Raw genomic sequence first — 9,719 nt, 5'->3', positions numbered from 1 at the left:
ATCAATTGCCCTTAAATTCTCCGAATTTTTGCAAGCTATAATTTGAAGAATTCTCCTACACAAGTGAAGACATTAAAGTCACAATCATGTAAGCTCAATTATTTGTGTGAAGTTGTCAAACACAATTAGGGTTTTTGGCAATAGAATTGGGGGGTTTTCTAAAATTAGGGTTCTTGGCAATAAAATTGGGGGTATTCTAAAATTAGGGTTCTTGCCAATTATTTGTGTGAAATAGAAAAATTACCTTAAGAAACCGCAACAGAGAAGGTGCCTCAAAAGAGAGAGAAAGGAAAAGGAGAGAGTTCTGATTCTAGTTTATGGTTTTTGGGCATAAGAGAAAGAGAGGTCGTTTTAACGGTTGATTTTTTTTTTTTAAAGATTGGTTTCATTAATGATGGAATGGTTGAAGAATAATTGAAAGTGATTTAATGTTGGGAGATGAAGAAATTAAATGGAGGAAGAGTAGAGTAAAGTACGAATAGAATAGTAATAGAGGGAATCGAGAGAATAGAAGAAAAAAAGAGGAGGGAAATAATAAAAGTGGGCCTCCCAACCGGAAAAATGAATGGAAAGAGGCAAAGGGTGGTGACTTAAATATTTATTTAACTTAATGGATGGTAATATAAAATAATTTTTTTGGGTGATAAATTCAAAATGTGTGTTATTAATGGGTGGTAAAATAATACCAAATTTTCTTTTACTAATATCAAGTTTCTATAATTTTAATTAAAACATATAAAAATAGAGTTATAAATGTTTAAAAACGCGTCTTAGAGATAGACCTTGAAAAGTCAAATGGATGTTGTAAAAAAAAAAAAAAAAAGTCAAATGGAGAAAAAATGAGTAATAACATCAAATTTTCAAATTAATTAGGGTGGTTAACATGCGCAATGCACATGCCATAACTACTCATTTAGAGAGCCCTTTCCGTTGTTGGCAATATTAATGAGAGAAAATATGCAAACAAATATTTTCAAGGGTATAAATGTCTCCATACTATTCTTAATTAGGAGTTCAAAAAATGGTAATCAACATTAATGAGGTCAAATAAGTACATAAACATTTTAGAGGGTATAATTGTTCAAACATTATTCATAAGAGTTGATTCATTAAATCAGACGAAGAAAAATTTAGATGCAATTAACCTCATATGAATAGGAGCATATAGGTAAACAAACATTTTAAAGATAAACCCGTCATCACATTATTCATAAGTGTTTTCTCACACTTTTAAAAGGTATAGGGTTACGTCATGAAGTGTCATTTATAAGTTTTCTTGGAATGAATTTATACAACTCAAATTGAGTGACCGGTGACCAAATTCAAAGAAAAATTTACTTGAAATTGTAGATTTCTTAATTTTAAATTATGCTCTTTTTTGTTTCTTTTTGTTTGTCTCATGTGTCTTTTTGCATAGTTTTCAACATACATATATGAGGCCATGAGAATCAATATTATTACCCCCTCCTTTATTTTATTTTATTATTTTTTTTAAGTGTCTCATTGGGACTTTGCAATACTATATTAGTGGCTAATGCGCGCACCATAGCTAGATATGTCATGTGGCTCTTTCAATTTGGTCTTATATTACAACTTTAATTTAGTTGTTGGCGGCACTAATGAAGGAAATATTTAAACAAATATTTTAGGGAGATATATGTCTTCACACTATTCTTAAGAGTTAAAAAAATGGTAATTAACATTAATGAGGGAAAATAAATAAATAGACATGTTAGAAGCTATAACTGTTCAAATACTACTTATAATAATGATCTCAAAACTTTAAAAGGCAAGGGTTCATTTGACCCACTTTTGACCAATATATATATATAATATATATATATTCTTGTAGATACTTGTTACTTTGTTACAATCGTCTCAATGGATAAATTATTAATATTTAATTCTTATAATTTATACTTATTGATAATTAAAGATATTATTATTGATCCAGATCAATTTGCTGCATTGGCATGTGTGCCAAGCTTCAACGGAGGGAGTACTACTCACTAGCTCCCTCCGTCTTAGAATAACAAATTTCAGTAACGTATTAAAAACAAATGTAATTATGAAATCTGTTGTTAAAAAAGTACTCTGATTAGTATATATATTTAAGGTCAAATTAGTGCATGGGTAGATATATTGTCAAGTTTCACTGTGTCAATCATTTTAAGACATTGAGAATATGCATTGTAAAATTATTAAAAAGTTGTTATTTTAAAAACAATTTGTACCAAATTAATATATCTCTATGGCTTTTAAAGATCATTCAATTTATAACTAAAATTTATCTCCTCAAATTGAATAAACAACAACAACAATAATATATAAAGGGGAGTTTTTTCTCGAGTTTTAGAGCATCAAGTAGGATTATAATTTTTAAACTTGCCATGTGGAGTTATAGCCAATTAAATAAGAGATTTGTGATTTCTTTTAGAATTAAATAATTCTAGTGCCAAATAAGTATAATTGGCGAATGAGATTTTAATGTTTAAATTAAATAAATATAAAATATTATCTTTTGACGTTAGGAATTTTATCTAAATATATAACGAATGAAAGAAAATTCATAATTTATTTTAAAATAAAAATATTAATGAACAACTTGTCTAGTATGCGGTTGTCCATACCGTGTGACCGCTTGTAAAACAACAAAGTAACCCCTATATATAAAATTGACGAAATAACGTTAATAATACTTACCGAGTAACCTCTTTAACACTGACCGAGTAATATAACATTGACGAAGTAACCCTTGTACATAACATTGACCAAATAACTTCTATAATACTAACAAAGTAACCCCAATGTGGTCAGCCACATGTAAGAATTTGTGTTAAACGATATACGTACAATGAATAAAATAACAAATTTTATCACATAAATACATTAAAAATTTGTTTTTTAAAAAACAAACGAATAGTGCATCACACAAGCTTCATCTAATAATAATAATAATAATAATAATAATAATAATAATAATAATAATAATAATAATAATAATAATAATAATAATAATAATAATAATAATAATAATAATAATAATAATAATAATAATAATAATAATAATAATACTCCCTCCGTGTTTTATTAAGTGACACACTTTCACTGACACGTAGTTTTAGGAGATTTTATTGACTTTAATAAAATAAGATGTTAGTGGGGTAGGTTGGAGGAGTGAGAAATGATAAAGTAAAAGAATGTGAGAGGAAGTGGGGACCATGAAAGGAGTGAGAAATGATAAAGTAAGAGATAGTGGGGTGAAGATATATTATTAAAATGTAAGGAATTTCTAAAAGAGGAAGTGTGTCACTTAAAAAAAACGGCCGTTTAAGGAAAGTGTGTCACTTAAAAAAAACACGGAGGGAGTAATAATAATAATAATAATAATAATAATAATAATAATAATAATTATACGGAGTAAATAACTAATAACGAGCTGAGTAATTTTTATTTATGTTTGGGCCTAGTACATCAGTACATGTCTTAAGCCCAATATAGTTCAAATCACACAATTAGCCCTCCATAATCCAGCCCATCATTTTTAATCATCCATTAATCATCAGAATTCACAAATTTACCCCTAATCTATCTAAGAAAGTACATTTATAAATAGCAGCCAATGATTAATGATGGGTAACCTTTCCTAATCTCTTAATTCTTCTCTACTCTATATCTAAAAAGTACATTCACTGACTTAAGTGTCGGAGGGGCGATTTCGGGTTACACCCCCGGGACAGCTTATTTTCTCTGTCTTGCAGGCGGAGCTCTCAGACTCCCTTTCAAAGCAGAACTCAAGTAAATTTGGACATTGGACATCTTGGTACCTAAAATGCTCTCACGCTAAGGAGAATTTTGTTTCCATAAACAATTATTAAGTACCAAAATATCCACAAGATCACAAGGTTGTACAGCGGTGTAAAAATGGATAAAAACTTAATTATTTGAGGGGAATTGGGGTTAAACCAAGAAATTTTCAACTCATTCTAGTTTTGTACCTATTTCTAGATTTCTTAACTTATTTAAAAATGGAAAAATTGCCATGATTAATTCTAACTTTGCTCCGTTCGCTAAAATTAATCTCAACTTTCATTTATTTTTTCAATTAATCCCAACTTTGTACCACATCCGCTGTATTACTCCGTATTTTTATTATATTTTTATATATATAAATTAATTATTTTATTTTTTTTATTAAAATGAAATCATTTATTAAAAAGAAAATTATTTATTTAAATGAATTATAAGTGTGTGTAGATAAAATGGATCATGAATTGAGGCAACAAAAGTATTTTTGATTGGGTCAATCCTGTTTACAAGGGTGGACCAACTTATTGGGAATTTAGGGACCCAATAAGTTGGCCCAAAGGGAGAATTTGTAAGGGATTAGGAATTAGTAATGACAAAGTTGTAAATATGAGTTTTAATTTTAAAAGGAGAGTATAAATACCTTAAAACCTCAAGATTTTTCCACACAAGTTCATAAATGTTAGATTTCACAAAAAAAAAAAAAAAAAAAAAAAAAAAACAAACAAAGGTTTTCTCTTTATTTTCTCTATCTCCTTTTTCCTTTATTTTTCTTTCTTTTTCCTCTTCTTTTTCTCCTAAAACCCACGCATCTCCTCTCTCCTTCTCCCTCTTTTTGGAACGTGCGGCCACCGGCACCACCACCACTGGTGGCCACCGACAGCCCAGCCGGTCGGCGCCACCCTTCTTTCTCTCTTCTTTTTTTCAGTTTGTTCACTAAAAAAAAAAATCTTTAATCCTAAAATTTATTCTATCGATTTATTGTAGTAAAGGCATGATTTTTATTATGTTTTGGTGTTGATTTTGGGATTTTGATGTTGCTAATTTATTGTTATAAATTTCAGATTTTTATTTAATTAAAAACCCCAAATTATAAACCCTAAAAATTGGGAATTTTGTAAAATTGGTTAGGGATTGAGGCTAGGTTGTTGTTCTTGATTAATTCATGGTCTAATCATGTTTTTGATGTATTTAAAGCCTTCAATTTAATGCTGGAGATTATTTACGCACACTACTTTTAAATTATTGAGTTAGGGGTTTGATTGCCCATAAAAGGGAAAAAGGTTTTAATGATCTATGTACGATTTCCTAGTCTAAAAGTGATGTTTTATCTTAAATAAGTATGCTGGAATTTTATTTAAGTCGTAAAAATCAAGTGTTTTTGAAAGGATTTGAAGTATCCACTTATAGAAAAGGTTTTATGGCTTTTATGTCATTAAAAGGGGTTAATTAGTATGGTTTACATAGTATTATAGTTGCTGGAAATTTGTGAGAATAGTGGATTAATTATAGTTATGTATTCTTAATTGTAGGAAGTTTCGAGGTAGGTGATTTCTAGCAAGTGTGGTCGAGTTTAGACGTTATTCAAGGTACGTATGTGCACAAGAATATTTGTGTATGCGTAGTATCATGCTAGGATTGTGAATTGTGTTTGAAGTGATGAATTATTGCATGTTTAGTTGATTATATGCTTGGAATTGATGTTGGTTGAACATGAATAATTATGCAAGCATGTGAATATGATATTCGAAGCATGTTTTATTTTTGAGTATCAAGGAAGCATGAAATTAATAAACAAGGCTTATGTATGTTTAAAAGAGCTATATTTAGAATTATTGAACATGATTCATGAATTTTATTCTCACCCATTATTTATTGGTGTTGAGTCAAAGAAGTTAGTTTATTTATATGCACCAAGATAGTAATCGTGCAATTTTGTGCACAAAAGTTGGCAAGGAATCTTAATTTAAATAAATAATATGTGCTCACTAATTAATCCAAGAATTAATTGGAAGTATATGTGTTGATTATTATTATATTTATTCTTGATTGATTGGTTAGAGTCTTCACATGTTAAATTGGTAAATCACGTAAAGTGTAAGAGGATACGCACCAAAACTCTTGGAACGTATATACCTTGAGTATGAACATATGGGGGGAGTTATGAGATTTTATATTTAACCATAGCTTCTACAGGGGTACCGGACGCTGTACTTTCTTTTATTACTATTATTATTTATGCGCTGGAAATCCATCACCAAGGTGTGACATAGTAGGTGCCAATTTGGGTAGCTCCCTGGTTGGAAGCTCCATTTTTAAAGGGCTATATTTTTAAGGAAGGAAACCCGTTCGATGCGTAATCCAAAAGATATTAATTAATAATTAATATTGCTAGTTATGAGTCAAAGGTAAGTTGACTGTGATTGTATGGCAATCATGTTTTATTACTATTCTTATTGATAGGATAATCATGTTAGTGTGGTGCATATGTACTCAGGTTTTGCTGATTCGTACTTTTGTGTTTGTGTTTGGATTTCCTTTGGTTGGCCCTACAATGACCCATTTATATGGTGAGTAGAGGGTTGAAATAAAGGGGAAGAACAGGTATTTGAAGCATAAAGAGCATGATGGGATTGAGTGCCGAGAGTTACTTGTTATGCTTTCCTAGTTTTAGGTTTTGAATTATTTTGTTATGGACTAACCTAATGAGTTGTTTGAAGTTGGATTTTAGAAGGGCCATGTTTGGAATGGTTCCAACTCGTGATTTAATAACTTTTATTTTGTTTTGAGGTTGTGAACTCAAGTTTTATTTTTAAATGTTGGTTTTTATTTTAGACTTCCGCTGTGTGACTTTGAAAAATAGCCTTAGCCGTTATCATGGTGGCGGTATTATTTTGTTAATTTCCTTAAAATAGTTTTAATTAAAATAAAAAGAGTAATTTAAATTAAGGGAATTTCCGGGGTATTACATCTTCCCAAAACACTCCCACGTGACTTGCAGCCTGTTAAGCAGGTTAGCATTTGTGAGTTGAATTTTTCTTGTACACGTGTCACCACGTGATTGGTCAAATATTAAAAAAAACAAAATAAAAAGAATTGGAAAAAAAAAACAACCACCCTAAAAGGTAGCCAAAATCGGGGAGGGGAAGAGAAGGATGGTCGGAATTCAACAAAGAAGGTAGCAGGGTGATCGAAATTCAGCGGGAAAGAGACGAGAGGGCGGAAATTAGCGGAGATGAAAGGGAGGTGGTCAAAATTCGATGGGGGAGGATGAGAGGGAGAAAATTGGCGGGGAAAGGGCAAAAACGGAGCGGAAAAGTGGCGGAAACGGCAGGGAAGGGGCAAAAACAGAGGGGGAATGGGAGGAAACGGAGGGGGAAGGGGGCTAAAACGGCGGGGTAAGGAAGGAATCCTGTTGAAAACGGTAGGGTTGCCGCCTGCTGGTTAGGGTTAGGGTTTTTTTTTTATATATAAAAGATTAATTAATTAATTTTTTTAAAAAAATTTGGACCGATCACGTGCTGACACATGTTTGGTAAGTTGCTATATCAAGTTAGATGACCGATAGGGTGCAATGGAAGCGGATTAGGTATAAAGTAGTTGAGATTAATTATGGCGAATGGAGCAAAGTTGGGATTAATCCCACTAATTTTTCCTATAATAATAGGTTTTGTTTTTTTTATTTTTATTTTTTTTTTTATTTTTTTTTTTATAACAACAAAATTGGTATTCTAATTAGTACTCCCTCCGTGTTTAAATAATGTCACTGTTTTTCATTTGCGGTCGATCAACCACGTTTAAATAAATAAAACTTTTCCTTTTTTAGTGAAACTCTCTATATTTTTTTTAATAATATTCTTTCTGTTTTTTTTAATAATATTCTATTACGTAATAACTAATGGTTACCATAAAAATCCCTTATTTTATTCTCTCTCCTCTAACTTATACCCCACTATTTATTATTTTATTAATTTCAACCATCCGTGAAAGTTAAAACGCTTCATTTATTTATACACAAAAGGAGTATATTTTTTATATATAATAATCTATTACACGGAATATAATTTAAGAGTTTTGTTTTTCAACGTTGAACCACAAAACTCCAAACCTCCAATTAATTAATAATTGCCTATTATATAAAGAGGATTCATACCTACCTATTACTTACATTTTTTAATAAACCAAAATATTCAAAAATTCATCACAATGTGTAAATATTCCGTGTAATAGCACAAGTACGTTCTAGTTAAGCATAATACAAAATCCAATGATTAATAAAACATATCCAATTTTTCTTTAGGTTAAATGAACAAGGTAAAAATTAAAATTATTGAAATATATCATAATGAAAATGAACCCGAATCAACATGGATTTCCCGAATCTACATGGATTAAATCCCTATACCCGATCCGATTTTTGCACACCCTTACCTACAAGTACAATGTCTATGACACATGAAAAAATCCTATGGAGGATACAACGAGATAGGGAGTACATTACACAGGTAAGATTCATCCAGAACAAATATAGCAAAATCTGCTTCACTACAAATCAGCTACTATTCCTGTTCTTTCGTAGTATTAATTGCCACCTTCAAAAAAAAAAAAAAAGAAAGAAAGAAAAATGGTAGGTAGATTAGATTCCAGGAGTATATCGTAAATTAGGACAGTATTGAGAATGATCCGTACAATCTAGTCAAACTCATTACCACTCACTCTCTTTTTTGGGAGTCCCGCGAATCTGGGATTTTCAGTCTTCCACTTAACTATTTGCACTTAGTTTTTCACTTTATTTACTGATATACCCCTTGCTGACGTCACTCAAGTACTCCCTCCCTTTCAGTTTCAGGTGGGCCTACTTCTACTATCTAATTCTTGATTATCTGTACTTGTTTCTTTTCTTCATTCACTGCTTTCCACGTGTCTGTTCTCATTATCATTAAACCATCTCTTCTTTTCTTTTTTTATTTTATTTTTTTTATAAAAAAAAAACAAAAACTTTTTTTAGATTTTATTTATGTGAAATGAGATCATGGTATGTTATGATCTCATTTTAACATAAATGAATGAGGTATTATTAACATGGTGCATGTGATGTTGCATGTCCATAGATTCTCGGGCCCACTTAGTTTAATCTAAATCCAATGGGCCTTCATATCGGGCCGCTTTAGTCCACTTTTTGGTTTGATTCCTAAAATATAAGGGATTTTTGTCATTTGACAACCATCATACTATTAAAAGAATACTTAGTGTATTAATTAATTTGAAATAAAATAAAGATATTGTGTTTGAAAAATACAGTATTCTTTCGCTTTTTTAAATGGCAAGGAATTTTGTGCTCGTCAATGCACATTTTGTACTCAAATATTTTTAAGCTATATTTTAAAAGCGTATTTCAGGTATTCAACATGAATTTATTTTTCCGACGTATAATTCACAAAAGAAGATCAAATCAATTTGTGTGAGTGATGTAAGTTTTCATACATTGTGTCATTGCGATTAAAAAAACGGAGAAAGTATAATACACATAGATAGATTGTCTTTTCCATTTTTTCTTGTATTGCTTCGTATCATGTGGTCCTTATGTATAGGATCAAAATTACGGTTTTTGTCCATATATTATGTAGCAATTGCACAAGATATTTTTAAATTTTTAGCTTAAAGTTATTAACAGTGCTTGGATGGATTTTTCTATACAGTAAATTATTTTGCATCTTCTACATTGTCTCATCACTTTCAATATATTCTCCATCAATTTACTATAATGATTAAAGAATCTTAAAAAAGAAGTGCTAAACCACCTAGTATTCAAATTTCCTAAATTGAAACCTTGCAATCAAATTACTAACACATAAAGGCCAATTGATCAAATTGGTAAAATAAATAAGACCTTTAATAACAGATTGGTAAAA

Source organism: Chenopodium album, chromosome 10 (assembly GCF_948465745.1).
Source record: "Chenopodium album chromosome 10, dcCheAlbu1.1, whole genome shotgun sequence".
Taxonomy (NCBI): domain Eukaryota; kingdom Viridiplantae; phylum Streptophyta; class Magnoliopsida; order Caryophyllales; family Amaranthaceae; genus Chenopodium; species Chenopodium album.
The sequence above is the reverse complement of the archived record's forward strand: the minus strand, read 5'-3'. Positions refer to the sequence as shown.